Raw genomic sequence first — 18,542 nt, forward strand, 5'->3', positions numbered from 1 at the left:
TACAGGTTGATACCCGAGACACAGAGGTTAAGGTCAAAATCTCCGCTAATGTTGGGTGCCCAATTTGAGACACCTGGGGCCCTGACTTTTCAGAATATGTAGCATTATATAGCATCAATATGCTCAAAGCACAGCTCTCATGGACTTCAGGTTACAGCTGTGAGTGCTCAGCACTTCTGTAAATCAGACCCCAGGCTCAAAAGTCAGGCACCCAGAAAATGAGAAACACACAAGAAGCACACCTCCTATATGCTGGCATGAATTAACTGCATTATTTTGGAGCTTTGCCATAGAACACCTAAGGAGCAAAAGGAATGATTCTCTCTCTTACTAAGCAGCAAAGAGTCCTGTGGCACCTTATAGACTAACAGATGTATTGGAGCATGAGCTTTCGTGGGTGAATACACACTTCGTCGGATGCAAGACGAAGTGGGTATTCACCCACGAAAGCTCATGCTCCAATATGTCTGTTAGTCTATAAGGTGCCACAGGACTCTTTGCTGCTTTTACAGATCCAGACTAACACGGCTACTCCTCTGATACTCTCTCTTACTAAAGCCCCTGGTTGCCATAGCTGTGTTATAGAAATGGTTGTAAAATCCTCTTGGTTGGCTGGAGAAGAATCTTCTCAGTTCAGGCATTGTGAAGTACAGCCATAGGCTGCCCTTCGCAGGCCTCCTTGCAAGTCTTAGCATAGGCTGAATGTCATTATGGGGATGGGAAATGTATCCCTGTAACACATGCAACTCTGGGAATTCTCAGTTGCTGCAGAGTAGCCCAGTTTGTGAGGCAGAGGAAGGGAAGGTGGAGAGAATAGTGCCACAAATTAGAACAGCTCTTGATGGCTCAACATTACATCAGGGACTGTACATGGAGCAGTCCAGAATCAAAAGGACACCATGCTGGCATAAAAACACCTTTGTCCTCTCCTCCCCATGGGCTGAATCTCCTGAAGCCAGAGCATGTATTCTTACCTAAATTGCTTATTTCCATAAGGAACTTTGAATCCAAATGTCCAGGAAATGCATTTGTAACCATTTCTTCCATCATTTCTTTCTGAGAACTTGGATAAGTCACATATTCATTCTCTGTCTCAGTTTACCATCTGCATAATGGGGTTAAATAGCATTTTCCTACCTTTTAGGGGTGTTGTGAGAATTAGTATATTTAAGATTGGGAGGCACACAGGTACTACAGTAAGGGGGGGGGCATATAAGGACCTAAGAGAGGTTGCTTTCCAAGGCCTGCTTTATAAAGCGGTGAGGTTTGAGTGCTTACCATGTCAATTTGGGATACACCAAGTAATTTTAGACCCATCCTTGGCATAGATGCTGAAACTAGGGGTGCTGTTGGTGCTGCCACACCCCCTGGCTTGAAGGGATTTCCATCATATACAGGGTTTACAGTTTGGTTCAATGACTCTCAGCACCCGCACTGTAAAAATTGTTCCAGCAGCCCTGATCCTCAGTAAGGAAGGTGTTGTTGTGTGGGGGAACAGCTGTTCATACTGCAGCTTTATGAAGCATCAGAGTTTGAAAACAGTAGCTAACTTTCAGAGCGTGAAAATGTGATGTTATTTTTACATTGACTCAAAGATTTTCAATTTGTTTAGATTCTTTTTTTTTCTGTTGTCTCTCACGCAACTTCTTTAAGGACCAGAAGATCTTTGTAATTATTCCAGGTAAGTGCTCCTAGCATTAGGTTAGATGTTCTCCACAGAAAACAAGAAAATGTCATATAAGCAAATGACAATAGTGAAGAGCTGTGTACTTGGAATTAAAGTAATACATTGTGGCATTCCAATGAAGATTTCCATTCAGTTCTAAAGTAAGTTTATATTGTGGACAAGGAAAGCAATTTTTGCCCCATTACTCCAATGGTGGTGTTCTAATAAGAGCCTGCTTTTGTATTTCCTATCAAAAGTAGAACGCATTTTTTTATAATTTTCTAGGGAAGTGTTGGGTAAAGATTGAGAATTGGCAATATGGCCATTTTCACAATGGTATAATGGTATACATTGTTCACTGTAAATTATTTAATTTTCTCAGCCCAATAACTGTTTGCTTCAGAATTCTAACTTGTGTAGAGGAATAAAATCTTGAATTTCTTCTTAGTTAACATGGACGGATTCTGCTACCTTTATATTGAACAACACCTTACTCCATAATTGTAAGAGTGACAGAATCTGTGCCTCTTTAAATCACTTAAAGAAGCATCAGCTCAAAGTCAATGTAGAAAGGACAGATCATGCTTACTTGAATAGCTCTTTGCAAAACTATTGTCAGGTCCAGTTTGCATTGATTGGTTGATTTTTACAGTCACATAGTAAAAGGTATCTTTTTGACCCTTAAACTTTTCAGCATGACGAAAGGTTGCATGACATAGCAATATCAATTACCCCAGCTTTTTGTAGATGGTTTGTACCTAATACTGGTACCACCATCTTGGCATCCTATTGGTTTGTGTTACCGTATTGCGGTACTCAGAGAGAATACATCATCTTTCAATTTACACAGATGTGTGTCTCTTTACTCAGGATAAAATTCTGCTGCCATGTACATCTGTGTAACCCCCCCTGAAATCATTAAGGCACAGGTGTAGATGAGAACAAAATATGACACTGCAATCAGATGTTGTTCTTCTCTGCAAGCCATATCCCATTGGTAGTTTGCCTGCTTAAGGAAGGACTGAGAAAAACTGCCTTATACCTCTGGATTTGACCTTATATTTGTCCCCTACTGCAATGGACTCCAATCTTTGGTACAGCAAGTCTCTAAAGATCCAATCCTGCTCTATTGAAGTCAATGGAAACATAGCCATTCTTCACAAAGGTGAAGAATCAAGCCCTAGATGCTCCCTTGACTGTTGACCTCAAATGAAACATTTTTGCATTGACTTGTATTCTACCTAGCTTACCACAGTGGGAACTGTGAATGTGCAACATGGAAGCACATTGGAACTTTCTCATATTTGTTTGTTGTTGAGTTTTAACCACAGCAGCTCTTTCCAATTAATTTTAAAAAGTCAAACTTCTTTTTTTTTTGATGGCTGCACCTTAGAGTCTGTTCTTTTTCTTCCCTGTAGTGAATTCAAAGAATATTTTCCTCCCCTGTTGCTTTTGAGTTGGAACAATATAACACATTAGAGTGCAGTCTCCAATATAATGGCCAGCCCATGTTAAAAAGTACTTCAGGAAGTTGGGTACAGTGGGCCAGAATCTGATCTCAGTTATACTGTTGAAATGTGGAGTTAATCTAGATTTTCTTCTTCAAGTGCTAGTCTTTATGTATATTCCATATGTGGGTATGTATGCACACCAGGAACCCAAGTCTAGAAGTTCTTCAAAGCAGTGTCTGTTGACCCGCACATGTGCCATAACTTCCCTCATGTTCTTGACCAAGGGTATAAAAGGTGCAGTGGGTCAACGCCTCTCCTTCTTACTCCAGTTCCTTCTTGCTCCAACATGGCCTGAGTTGGAATTGTATCCTCCTTCAGTGCTTAACCTGTAAACTTGTTGTAAAGTATTTTTTAATTTAGCTTGGTAATTATAGTTAGTATAGTGTTAGTATAGCATAATTGCCCCTTGCTATTCGGGGGAAATCCTCCTCAGTCCCAGGACTATGCCCAGAGTCCCAGGATTTAAGGATTGCATCTACTGCTCTCGCTCTTTCTCCATCAGTAACGAGCATCAATGTGCCTGTTTTGCCCATGTGAAGCACAAATCTCTGCAAAGTGCAGTATTTGTTGATCTTTTCCACCCAGAACTAGACAGGCCCAGGAGCTCCAACTTAAAAAGTTCCCGATAGAAGAAGCTATGAGGCCCTGCTCTGACCTGGACCCAGGAGACCCCACACCACATTGGCCTCAGCCGACTAGCAGCATCCCTCCAAGCATGAGCCTTGCAGTAGAGTCTCTGCCATGGATACCCAAAGACTCCTCCTATAGGGCTCCCCATGAGAGTAGACGGCTCTCTCATAGATGGAAGGACAGATCCCCACAGAGGAATGTCCAAAAGATCTGGATGATGGGATATATTGCACCCTCAGCAAGTTCATGGATGACACTAAGCTGGAGGGAGAGCTAAATATGCTGGAGGGTAGGGATAGGGTCCAGAGTGACCTAGGCAAATTGGAGGATTGGGCCAAAAGAAATCGGATGAGGTTCAACAAGGACAAGTGCAGAGTCCTGCACTTAGGATGGAAGAATCCCAGGCACCGCTACAGGCTGGGGCCCAACTGGCTAAGCTGCAGTTCTTCAAAAAAGGACTTGGGGATTACAATGGATGATAAGATGGATATGACTCAGCAGTGTGCCCTTGTTGCCAAGAAGGCTAACGGAATATTGGGGTGCATTTGTAGGAGCATTGCCAGCAGATTGAGGGAAGTGATTATTCCCGTCTATTCGGCACTGGTGAGGCCACATCTGGAATATTGGGTCCAGTTTTGGGCCACCCACTACAGACAGGATGTGTATAAATTGGAGAGAATCCTGCAGAGGGCAACAGAAATGATCAGGGGGCTGGGGCACATGACTTACAAGGAGAGGCTGAGGGAATTGGGCTTGTTTAGTGTGCAGAAGAGAAGAGTGAGGGGGGGATTTGATAGCAGCCTTCAACTACCTGAAGGAGGGTTCCAAAGAGGATGGAGCTCGGCTGTTCTCAGTGGTGGCAGATGACAGAACAAGGAGCAATGGTCTCAAGTTGCAGTGGGGAAGGTCTAGGCTGGATATTAGGAAACACTATTTCACTAGGAGGATGGTGAAATAGTGGGTCATCTAGGGAGGTGGTGGATTCTCCATCCTTAGAGGTATTTAAGGCCTGGCTTGACAAAGCCCTGGCTGGGATGATTTAGTTGATCCTGCTTTGAACATGGGGTTGGACTAGATGACCTCCTGAGGTCTCTTCCAACCCTAATCTTCAGTGATTCTATGCTCTAGGGGAGTCATAGGCCATGATTCCCAGGGCTATGCTCCCCTGCTGTCTTGGACAGATGACCTCATATACACCTTTCCTCCCATCCCCATACTACCACAAATTGTCCAGAAAATCTGTCACAACAGAGCCACTGTCATCCTCCTGGCACCCTATTGGCCAAGACAATTCTGGTTCATGGAACGCCTAATGATGTCTGCATGTCCACCTATCAGAATCCACCCATTTCAGGATCTCCTAACTCAGCATAGGGGCTGGGGGTACATCAAGCACCGCAATGCAGGCCCACTCTACCTCATGGTCTGGTGTTTGGAGGAGTGTCAGGCACAGAACACTTGTTCTCTGCCTCTGCCAAGGAAATCCATAACTAAAGTCAGAAAGATTCCACTAGAGCTTGCTACCAGGCTAGATGGTGGTGCTTCACAGCCTAGGCTCAATGCCACCAACATCCCATCATCCAACCTAGACTATTTATCCTCCTTAAAGACTTCAGGTCTGGCCCTTAGTTTGCTGTGAAGACACCGAGCAGTGATTAGTGCCTTCCTGCCTCCAGTGGAGGGACATTCTGTCTGTACACACCCAATCACTGTTCAATTTATGGAGGCCTTGGTCAGGACCTTTCCATAAGTCATTAACCTTGTGGTGTTGGTACTCAGAGGTCTGCTCTTCAAGCCTAAAGCTACATGTGTCATGACTCACTTGTCTGTGAAGGTGGCATTCTTAGTGGCCATAACTTCATCCAGGAAGGACAGTGAGCTAGGAGCCATGATGGCAGATTCTCTGTATATAGGATTGCTCAAAGAAAAGGTTTCCCTTAGGTTACACCACAGATTCCTCCATGAGATTGTTTCTGAATTCCATACCTGTAATTTTCCTGAAACCCTATGCCTCTTCCACAGACAAAAGAATTAATTCCCTCGACATCAGATGCGCCCTGGCGTTCTACTTACAAAGAACATATCTGAGACTCTTTGATGCCATAGCAAAACGATTGTGTGGATAGGCCATATCCTTAGAAAAGATTTCTTGGTGGGTTTCAGGATGCATATTAGAATGCTGCAAGATAGCAAAGCTTCCCCCTCCTGTGGGTATTATAGCTCACTCCACACAAGGACAAGCAGCCTCCACAGCATCTTTACCAAACAGTCCGCTACAGGACATTTGCAGAGCAGCAACCTGTAGCTCTGTGCACACATTTATGTCACAATACACTCTTGCTCAAGCTGAAATTGCAGATGCAGCCATAGGAGCAGCAGTACTATATGCATCTCTGTTACCGGATTCCTCCCCTCTACTGGCACCCTCCTCCACTCTCAACACTGCTTGCTAGTCACACATGTGTGGAATATACAGTGGGACCATCACTCGAACAAAAAAATGGAGGTTATTTACTGTAACTAGAGGTTCTTCCAGATATGTGATCCCTATCTGCATTCCATTACCTCCCTCCTTCCCTCTGCTTTGGATCCTGTTGGACTGTGGTAAGAAGGGGAACTAGAGAGGCATCGACCTGCACCACCTCTTATATCCTGGGGGGTCAAGAACACAAGGAAAGCTACAGTGTATATGTGGGGCAACGAAGAATTTCAGGCTCAGGGGCGTGTTGCAAATGCATACCCATGTGTGGAATACAGATAAAGACCAAACATCTTGAAGAACCTACAGCTACAGTAAGTAATCTCTATTTCACTGGATGAGACCAAACTTATTGGCCAGGGTACAATTTATGAATTACTAGATGGAATAGCTATAGATGCTAAGACCCAACAACTACATAAGATAAATGGCCAAACCTTTGATGTTGATTATGATGACAGCATGGGCATGTTTTTAACCCATCCATTATAGGAAAGAGTAAGAAAACTAATTTACAGTTGTTAATGATTTACTGCCAGGAACTAAAATTCCAAATGGTAGGTTAGTCATTTTTGGCTATGTGCTATGCAGAAGAGAGAATTTCTTGTAGTATGAAACAGCTGTCCTGTTCTGGTGTCGCAAAGAATTTATCACCTCCAATAAAATGCAGAAAGTATTGTTTTCTAATATTAATGAAAGATGATGTCCATTTAAATGAGATTTTTCATTCATTTCTAATTGGCTTACAATCCGGCTTCTCCACAGCTTTTTCACTCATAACTTGTTTAAAGGATTCTAATTGTCATAGATATAAAGGCATCCTGATGTTTTTCATTTTCATCCATCATTAAGTTTCTTATGTCTGAGGTTCTCAGTTGCACATTGCCTTTCCAATATGCTACCAACTTAAGAAGGAACTGGGTTGAAATTGGAAACATTTTATTCAATGCCATATCTGCCTTTTCCCCTCTCGCTTTCTAAAACACTGTTGAGGGGCAGATTGAAAAACCATCTCCAATTCTAACTGAAATCAAGCATAAAATGGCTTTATTGTACTTTTAACTACAGTCAAAACCAACATGGACTGCATCATTTTATAAAACGTTCTTTCCTATACACTGGTATGTTTGCTACATTGAGACCACCCTAAACTTCTTATCTAGCCCTGTCTTTAGTTTCATTCATATTTAGGATTGCCCCAGAAATGAACAGCACTTCAAAGAATGTAATTTTATTTGTTTGTTTTAAATAATTTCATATTGTTTGGAAATGAGACAAATTTCTACTTATTGAAAAGAAGGAACTAAACTTCTGTTTTAGCTGTGTAAAGTTAATGCCCTATGAAGGGTAAACTAAATAATAAGACCACTTCTCTACAGTGCCACCAAAACACAGAGGGAAAATAGTGTATTGCCACAGCTCTTAGCACTTTTATCCCAGAAATGAATTATTTTCTGTTAGTAGGGAATTGAGTGGACATGATATGCAGAATTAAACATTCATCCTAATGTACTTTTTGAGGCAATCTTTTGTGTGTCCTCCTAGCAGAAGCATATATCCCTGCACAATTATAAAGTCCAAGGGCCTTATCCAGTGCCCACTACATTTAAGGGAAGGATTCAGACTGACTTTTCTGGGCATGGAATCAGGGCTTTCAAATGCATGTTGCAGCTCAAAATGTCTGGGTTTGTAAATTCCACTCCAACAAACTCTTGATCTTTTACTGAGCCTTGTGTGAGTGCAGGGGGTTGCCATTGCAGAGGATCAGCACCGTAAGACTTATTTTTTCCTTTCCAATCATGAGATAAGAAATAACGTACAGGTGGAGTTGTAGCTATATTGGACATTTCTAGCTCACAGAAAGAATTATGTATTAGGAATACTTTTACTCCTTTAAATCAGACTAGGGTTATATGCCTGGGGTCAGATGAGTCTGTTTTACTGCAATCTCCCTCCCTTATACTCAGCAAAACCTTTTGGAGCAACTAGTTTTGTTGAAGGAGAATATAAAGCAATTATGTTTTTATGTAAAATATATTGCAATTGCATCTACATAGACAATCAAGTCAAGCATGTTAGTCTAAGGCCTGGTCTACACTGGCAGGGGGGCGGGGTGGATCTAAGTTACGCAACTTCAGCTACGTGAATAACGTAGCTGAAGTCGACATACTTAGATCTACTTACCACGGTGTCTTCACTGCAATAAGTTGACTGCTGACGCTTCCCCGTTGACTCCGCCTGCACCTCTCGCTCCGGTGGAGTACCAGAGTCAACGGGAGAGCGTGCGGTGGTTGATTTATTGCATCTTCAGTAGACGCGATAAATCAACCTCTGCTGGATTGATCGCTCCGGAGGCAAGTGTAGACATGCCCTAAATGTCTTACCCTTCCCTCAGTTATTGATTGGTTATTATGCATGTGCATAAGGGAACCAGGCAGCCGTTAGCAATGGGTATAGCCTACAAGTATGTGGTCTACATCTTCTAACTGGCCACAGTGGCAAAGGAGGGCATCATGAAAGCTCCATTTGTAGTTATTGGCAGCCCATCTGATTATGCCACATCTGAAGCAATGAAGCTTTTCCCAGAAATGGCATGGAAGATCAAAACTAGGGGGCTGGACTTTTGGCTGTGTCACAAAATACGTATTGGCTATGTTTGAAGCATATTCTTGCTGCCTGGAAGTGATATTGAGATTCCTTAGAGCGGTGGTTCTCAACCTTTCCAGACTACCGTACCTCTTTCAGGAGTCTGATTCGTCTTCATACCCCCAAGTTTCACTGCATTTAAAAATTACTGCTTACAAAATCAGACATAAAAATACAAATGTGTCACAGCTACACTATTACTGACAAAATCCTTACTTTCTCATTTTTACCATATAAATGTAAAATAAATCAGGGGGAAAATAAATATTGTACTCACATTTCAGTGTATGGCATATAGAGCAATATAAACAAATCATGGTCTGTATGAAATTTTAGTTTGGACTGACTTCACTAGTGCTTTTTATGTAGTCTGTTGTAAAATTAGGCAAATATCTAGATGGGTTGATGTACCCCCTGGAAGACCTCTTTGTACCCCCACGGGTATGTGTTCCCTTTGGCTGAGAACCACTCCATTAGAGCAGGGGTTCTCAAACTTCATTGCACCATGACCCCCTTCTGACAATAAAAATTACTACACAACCCCAGGAGGGGAGACCAAAGCCTGAGCCTGCCTGAGCCCCACTGCCTCATGAGGGTGGAGGTGGGGCAAAGCTGAAGCTTAAGGGCTTCAGCCTCAGGTGAGGTCCTGTAACCTGAGTCCCAACACACAGGGCTGAAACCCTCAGGTTTTGGTTTTGGGTTGTGGGGCTCGGGCTTTGGCCCTGAGCTTCAGTAAGTTTAAGCCTGCCCTGGCAAACCCATTAAAATGGGGTCGCGACCCACTTGGGGTCCCAACCCACAGTTTGAGAACTGCTGCCTTGGAGGAGCGGTCCAAACAGGGTGGCTTGAACTAAGATGGTTGCTTGGTGGATTAAACACATCTGTAAACATGGGTAGATGTGGCATGCCTTGCAGAATCTGCTCCATAAGGTACAAGACAACTTGTTGCCTGATGTCAGGAGGGGCAATGTTGGACAGGACAGGCAGCCAGGCCAGGGTATTCGGTCTTAGTACCTGTTATTGTTCACTTGGTTTCATTCAGCTGAATGTCTACAAGTCATCTTTGCAAAGAGTTGAGCCATACCAGGGAGCAATACTCTGCTACAGAACAGGGCCGCCCAGAGGATTCCGGGGGCCCGGGGTCTTCGGCGGCGGGGGGGCCCTTCCGTTCCGGGACCCGCCGCCAAAGTGCCCCAAAGACCCGCGGCGGGGGCCCCCGCCGCCGAATTACCGCCGAAGCGGGACCCGCCGCCGAAGCGCAGCCCGGTCTTCGGCGGTAATTCGGCGGCGGAGGGGGGGGTCCCCGCCGCGTGCCTTCGGGGCACTTCGGCGGCGGGTCCCGGAACAGAAGGGGCCCCCCGCCGCCGAAGACCCCGGGCTGCGCTGCGGTGGCGGCGGGTTCCGCTTCCCCCGCCCCGGCCCCAGCCTCTTACCCGAGCGCGTCTCCGGCAGGGCCTGAGCTCCGTCCCGCTCAGAGCCGCGTGGTGAGGGGGCGGGGCTGGGAGCTCCACGCCGAGCGGAGGCAGCTGCCCCGCCCCCTCCCCACGCCGCTCTGAGCCGGGCGGGGCTCAGGGGCTTCGGCTGAGACTCGGCGCTTGATGCGCTGAGGCTGCAGGAGAGGGGCGGAGGCGGGAGCCTCCGCTCTTCTCTTGGGGGCCCCTCCGGGGCCCGGGGCAAATTGCCCCCTTTGCCCCCCCCTCTGGGCGGCCCTGCTACAGAATAGCATAAGCAAGCCCAGACATTCTTCATGTCTGTGCATTGGCTCCCTTGATAGAGCCAACTAGTTTGCGGATCAGATTGTTTCTTGTCTTGTTTTGATAAGGTGTTCCTTGAAAGTCAAGGCAGGGGCCATTGTAACATCTAGATACACAAGCTTTGCACTGTGATCCAGCCTGTGTCCATTCAGAAGTATATTGAGCTATGTGTGGGCCTTTGTGCGGGATACATGGAAGTGGCAGGCACCTGTTGTTTTGGTATTAAGTCTCTATTTTTTGCTATACTGGGCCATCTCTTTCATGTCAGCATTCAGAACTACTTCTTGATGACTGAAATTCTGGTCCTACACTGCCATACAGGTGTTATCTTTATAAATAAAACACCTGGCAGTGGTGCTGGGGATGTCATTTGTGAGAAGGTTAAACCATGTTAGAGCTAGCATTGAGTCTAGAGGTAGACCACTGTTCTGGGATCTGCAGGACTTGTTTTCTGGGGGGTATAATGAATCTACGTACTGATCGTATACCCTGCAAGCACCCAGCTTCTGCAGAGAAAACCAAAGCTGTAACTAGCAGATCAAATCTTTCCGAGCCTGGCCTGCATGGACTTTCAAACAAGGAAATGATGTTGATGATCTTGTACAAGATTTTCAAGATGGGGGATGCTAATAAGGGATGGTATTGCCCTTAGAAATTTTTAGAAACAATTCTAAAGTAACTATGGCATAGATCACTCTCCCCTTAGTGAGTTAGGGAGAAGGAGGGAGCAAATGCCTCAGCTAGAATTCTCTCTTGGAGTTTTCCATTAAACATTCTGTTGACGGGGTGGCGTTTGCCCCCCCTGCTCTCCTGGAATGGGCCTCAGCTCCACTCCAGGAATGGTAGTGGCTTCTGCACTGCCTGAGCATCCCTCCCCTTCCCCCTCCCCGCCGCCTTTAACTCACTGACAGTGCTGCATTGACAGGGTGTCCCCAGCGGTGCCTGCTGATGTCTTTGGAGCTTCTAGATAGTGTTCAGAGAGGTTTCCATGGTGCAGAGAAGTTACCTAAAAGAGTATTAGGGTGAACACAATCTTGGATGCCACACCAGGAACCTCCAGAGTTAAAAGCTAGAGTTGTTACAAGATAAACTAACCAGGTGAGCTCTCTTACTGGGTGCTGTAACAGGCTCACATCCTCTGCAGATCAGACAGAGAGGGCCTGTAACACACACTTGCCAGTGGGTTACATAGTCATACCCTTAGGCTGACTTAACTCTCTGCTGGGATTTCTGTTGGACTTGTGTGGGAGAGGGGTGATATGCTTTTCCTCTCTGCATGGTCTTCCCTCTTCCATCCTTTCCTGGTCCTCACTAGGCATGGATTCTCAGCCATCTGCAGTGAGCTCCATGAGGCTTGGGCCAGCAGGATGGTGCAGCCAAGAAAAGGGTGAATGAAACAAGTGATTGATATTTCATAAGCATTTTGTATTACATTAGGGACAATATTTTGTTGCAGTGTAAGTAAGAATTCCTTGCAAATAACTCTGCATCACAAATTTGTGCATTATGGGTTTTAGAGAAGAATCTGATCCCTTAACTCTTCCTCCTGATTTATCTGTGTGAATTTCAGATTTTAATTGTGCCTCCTATAATGAGTGAATGTGCTTTTTGTATACTCGGTATTTATGGTGCAGCTGCTGGTAAGGTTAATGTGGAAAGAAAATCTCCTGAACATTGTCACCTCTAGTTCCTGGGGAGATGGGGGCAGAATTTTATATCAGATAAAAAGGAAGAAAACTGTTACCTTTCAGGGAAAACATCTATTTATGTTTCTGGATGTCTCTGAAGTGACTTAGACAAGAAGACATACATTTGAGTTATTGTTACTTATGTTTGGTGCCTGGGTGGCTGGCTACACTATATTTTATTCTACAAACTTTAGAGTTGGAATGTAAAAGCTGCATTTTTTTATCACGATGGTGGAAATGAAATTTAAATGCTAAGGGCCAAATTCAGAGGTGATGCTTATGGTGGTATAAGTTATATTCTTGTGCATTTAGACTCCTTTACATTCAGACCCCCTCTTCTCTCTTCCTCCCCCTGCCCTAGTTATTATATCCACTCTGCCAGTGAGTAAGGCTACATTGGCACACTTGCATGCCAATGGCCTGTAGAAGGTATACATTGAAATAGAGTGGTGATTATTTGTAATTTACACTTACTCCAGGCTCCTGATATGTAAATTACACCAATTTAGATTCCCTTACACTTTGGTACAGTAGATGCATGTAGGTCTAAGGGTGTCTTGATGAGTATAAGGGGAATATGTTGCCGTAAGGTGTTCTAATTTATAGCATCCCCTCTGAATTTGCTTCTAAGGGATCAATCCACAAAGGAGACTTAGGCTGAGCTTTGCAATGCCTAATGTTTAGGCACCCTGGCCTCTTGGAGAATCCACAGCCCAGAGTTAGACCCCTGTACAATACCTGGGGCGAGTTAAGCACCTAAGAACTGGCTCACAAACGTCAGCCAGCTGAACCTAAGCTAGTCATTAGGAAATGCCAGGGAGAGGGGTGCGGCCTAAGCCTCACTCCTCAAAGGGTGTTAGATGCCTAACTCCAGGCCAGAGGAAAGTCAGCTCTTTCTTATCAGAAGGGGGAAGAAATGAAGAGGCGATCTTCCTGCTTATACCCTGTAAGGGGTAAACTCATTGGAGCAGGAATTAGAACATGGATTGACCTAACTACTGGGCTATAGTCATTCTCACACTCTTTCTCTCTCTGGCCCAATGACTATATAAATATATTATTCAAAATGTAACAGCATCCACAGGAGAGACTGAGAACATCTGCTCTAGGATAGCCTACAGCCCTGTGGTGAGGGCCCTCATGTACGAGATTGGGGTTCTTGTCCCTGCTTTGAATCAGGCTGAGTGCAGGTTGAAACCTGGATCTCCCACCTCTTGAGTGAGTGTTCTAACAGCTGGGCTCAAGGGTGGGAACACCACCACCTCCCAAGCTGTGTTTTGTGCGGGTCCTTTGAGCAAGCCCACTGGATCAGGCCATGTTGACCAGATATGCAGAGAGATGCCTAATTTGAAGATCCTGCTAGAGATAGGGCACCAAGTAGTTTGGCAGCTGTGTTCTGGTAGAAACATGGGGACTTTACTGGCAGAAACATAGGCGCATGGGGAATTTAGACATCTACTGGGTTATCTGGCCGCTGAGAGGTGGCTTTGGAGATCTGAAATTTGGATTTAGGCAACTAAACTGCAACTTAAGGCACCTAAATCTCTTTGTGGATCTAGCCCTATGTCTTTAATCCCCCCCACAGGATGAATGGCCAAGAAAGTTGATGGTGATGACATAACTAAAAAATCCTTCTGACTTGAGTATTAGTGAGTAAATTATATGTAAAATATGAGAAATAGACCCTTTCCTTCCCTCCTTTTTTCTGTTGCAATGACAACATCATGTAAGTGTTTGTGACTAGTAATTCTAATACTTAATAGAGAGGTTGTGTGCCAATGCGGGACCACAGACTGATGGATGTTGGTGTAAGGCCTTTGTAGCCTGCAATATTTTAAATTCATAACATTTGGAGAGGGGGAAAAAGAATTAGAGTGCACCTATTTTTAATACTTTTTAATTGATTTTTTTCTACAATCAGTCATAAGAACAGCATGAAAAATAGAGGTAACAATAGCACCACTTAACTGGTTTATTGAATTATTTATACCAGAATCCTTTTTTTTTTCTGTCTGGAGACAAACTAAGGCACAGTACTGTAGCACATAATACATAAAGATTTACATGAGTTATTTTGACTATCGTTCTGCTGTGCAACTTAATACAAAAAAATGTACAGCCTCCATTTGCAAAGGGGGAGAAGATGATGATCAGATAGTCACCGGTTGCTTATTGTTAGTTTTAATCATTATTTTTTTTAATTAATTGAATCTATTCATTAAAGATAACGTAATGAAAGAGAAGAAATAACCTGTTAATCCCTTGGTTCATGTGATTAGGATCCTGAAACTGGAAGGAAACACCACCAAAAATAAATTCCCCCCCAAATACTTGAATAGCTGTGCGAGAGAACAATATAGGATTTACAATTGAAAATCAACACTCTTAATCTCTGACACTGTCCAATTGTATTTTCTATATCAGAGGCAAAGCTGACTCAGTGGCTCTTAAAAGTGAAGCGGTTGTTGAAACAGGTAAGCTGCAGTTTGGTGGGAAAAAATATGGCGGTCTCTTCACCTTCACCCTCTGATTTCTACTTAGGAAAATATTATTTGCTTCTCTTTTGTGTGGATGAGGTTGAGTCTGTCAGGAAAAAAATAGATAATTGACCTTTCTTCCACTAACTCATTTCAGTGGTGCAGAACTTGAGAATTGAGCATCTCATATTTGCTGTTTTACCAGATCTACTGAGGCCTGCAGTTTAAAAACATTTTATCCCCAACACTTACCTATATCTTTGTTCACTGTAGTTTGCCAAGTTTATAACAGGGGCATTTTCCCCACTTTATGGACCCAATTCTCTATTTGCACTGGTTTTACATTTGTGTAATTCCACTGATTTCAGTGGAGTTACTTTAATTTACACCAGTATGGATGGGTGCAGAATCAGGCTCAATGGATTTTTTTGTGTAAAGCTAGTGTAAGTGTGATCAGAATCAGGCCCTTATGTGCTGCTTAGCCCCTCTTTTAAGCTTGACCATATTTTTGAAAATAAAAAAGAGACTCTTTTGTGGTGCTATTTTTTTTTTTAGGATCACAAAAAAACTTGTAGAAAAAAAAGTGCATTATGTAAACATATGCTGGTGTTGCTACGGCCAACTTCTGACTTGATAGCAACACTGGTATATTTCTTGGATTGGATTATTCTTTCCAGTAACTTAGTGATCTGAATGAATGTATCATGAAATACTGAACATTGTCATTAACATTCAGTCTGAACAAAAGAACGGATTTGACAGTGTAATCTACTAGTGAACTAGTCAATGTGTGTTGTACCCCCCACTCTGTGCCCATGTGAGTGTTACAGGTCTTCATGAGAAAATCTGTCTCTTTGTCTCAAGCTGTCGGGACACTCAGACTTTCAGCTCTAGACGTTTCCAGTTTGATCACTGGTGTCAGCCAAGATGGTGGCTGTCAAAATAATGTTTATACTCATTTAACTCTTCACTCCAATTACTGTTAATCACACTGGACAGTCATTCCACCGAACTGTTTGTTCCAGTTCTGCTTGGTATATAACAATATACCTGGCTGGGATGATTTAGTTGGTTTTGGTCCTGCTTTTAGCAGGGGATAGGACTAGATGACCTCCTGAGGTCTCTTCCAACCCTAATATTCTATTATTCTAATATGCCTTGAGCAAACATTTTGTAGTTATTAAAATATTTTGATTGATTAAATGAAAACAAAACCAAGACACTTCAGGTAAACCTGGGACACCAAGAAGGACATCACATGAAAAACTGGGATTGTCCTAAGTAAAACCAGGTCATATGGTTACCATCCTCATAACACAAGCTAGTTTCCTGAAGGTTGATCTCCTCCTGGCAGTGGAGTAATCTCAGTTCCCAGTAAAATTAATTTCCACTCACTGGGAGTGCTTAGCAACTTACAGGACCTGGGCCCTGAAAACAGAGAAACAGAAGAAAGCAAACAGTGCCCTTTTGAAAAGCTGCACTTGGGAGACTTGTGATCACTTCATGCATTGATTTAGATGAACGTCAGTAAGGAGAAGTTATCTAGATTTTTGAAAGTCTTTTTTTTCCTTTTGTGGACTTAAATTCTGTGGTATCTCACATCAGATATTTAATATCAGAGGGGTAGCCGTGTTAGTCTGGTTCTGTAAAAGCAGCAAAGAATCCTGTGGCACCTTATAGACTAACAGACATTTTGCAGCATGAGCTTTCGTGGGTGAATGCCCACTTCGTCGGATGCAAGAGTGGAAATTTCCAGGGGCAGGTAAATATAAGCAAGCAAGAAGCAAGCTAGAGATAACGAGGTTAGATCAATCAGGGAGGATGAGGCCCTGTTCTAGCAGTTGAGGTCTGAAAACCAAGGGAGGAGAAACTGGTTCTGTAGTTGGAAAGCCATTCACAGTCTTTGTTTAATCCTAAACTGATGGTGTCAAATTTGCAAATGAACTGAAGCTCAGCAGTTTCTCTTTGAAGTCTGGTCCTAAAGTTTTTTTGCTGGAGGATGGCCACCTTAAAATCTGCTATTGTGTGGCCAGGGAGGTTGAAATGTTCTCCTACAGGTTTTTGTATATTGCCATTCCTAATATCTGATTTGTGTCCATTTATCCTTTTCCTTAGAGACTGGACAGTAGATAATATTTAATGTAGATAAACTTCAAGATGATATGGGTGAATTAAACATTGTGTAGAGCTGCTAATAAATTCCTTTGCTAATACTCCGTTTTTGAAATACCAGGGTAAAAATAATATAATTCAGCATAGGATTTTTTTTTCTTAATAAAATAAAACTCCTCACTTAATCCTGGCAAAGTCTTTCTTTCTTTATTACAGCCTTCTTATTTTCAGCTCTTATATTATTTAAAGTTCTCCATTTTCTACCAAAACACCCCAAAATGTACATGCCCTGGGATTTCGCTGAATGTATTATTTCATGCTCCCTCAAGTTTCAGAGTTTAGATCAGAAATAGTGGAAATAGCATACGCTGGTTGTTTCCTGTCGCTGTCCCATGAGACCTTAAATGGTGCTCAGCTACATTATACTATAGAAAACAAATATGAATAAAAATCAGACAATAAGCCAAAAGCTAAACTTCATCCAGGGTCAGAAATTATTCATGAACATAGCATTTAGCACTAGAAATTGTTTTCCAGCAAGCATTATCCAAGGTGCTATTTTGTCTCTTCCCACTAGATGGCGCTGTGGTGTATGAAATTCCCAACCTGAAAACAAAACCTGTGTGCAGGAGAGCTCTTGCTTCCTTCAGTTGTGTGCTCTGGAGGAAGCATGCTGCTTTCCTTTTTTAGAAAGAAACATCTTTTACTAGATAAAGACATTAATTCTTTTATTTCTCTTGTTTTAATGATGGGTCTTATTTCTTTTATTTACGAGGGTATTGGAAGTTCCGCTTTCGCCTTGTGCTTCTTGACTTGAAAGCAAGTGTGGCAAAGCTAGTGTGTGTGTGTGTGTGTGTGTGTGTGTGTGTGTGTGTGTGTGTGTGTGTATTAGATACAAATATACATTTATATGCACACACATTCTTGCATGATTTTATACCACATGACAAATTGAAACATGAGTGGCTTGCAGGAGGAATACAAATCAAGAACTAGATCCTGTGCCAATGTAGATCTGTTTACCCTTAAATTGCTGTGCTGAAAGAGCTCCACCCAGCAGGACAACAAGACAATAAACTTCCTCAAGGGACAATGTCCAAATCTGTACCTTCAGTTAGTAAGGTAAATATTTTCCTCCCTTTGTTCAATTCTGCTCTTTGGGGCAAATCCAGCTCTATCCTTTATACATGTGGCAGGGTGAGGGAGGGGACAAAGCATGAGAATTAGGTGGCAGAGAGAAGCAGTAGCTGAGGATTTGTCACTGCACAAATCCTTGTGTGTAAGGGCCAATGGAGCTTTGTTGCCTTGGGGGAAAGACTCCTTCCTCTCATGTCCATTCCCACACGCATATATCAAGAGCTCATCTTGACTCTTCTGGCTGGCTGATGTGGTTTGATTTATTTCCTAGTGAAACTAATGCAAATCTGGAGTACTTCACTTTATTTAAGCAGAGTCACACTGGATTTACACTGGCATAACTAGGAGCAGGATTCAGCCTCTGATGCTGTTTGATGTAAAAATAATAGTACATTTATATATTCAGATTTTTGTTTTATTTATTTGTTATGCAGCAGAATAT

The sequence above is a fragment of the Mauremys reevesii genome, linkage group 3 (assembly GCF_016161935.1).
Source record: "Mauremys reevesii isolate NIE-2019 linkage group 3, ASM1616193v1, whole genome shotgun sequence".
NCBI lineage: Eukaryota > Metazoa > Chordata > Testudines > Geoemydidae > Mauremys > Mauremys reevesii.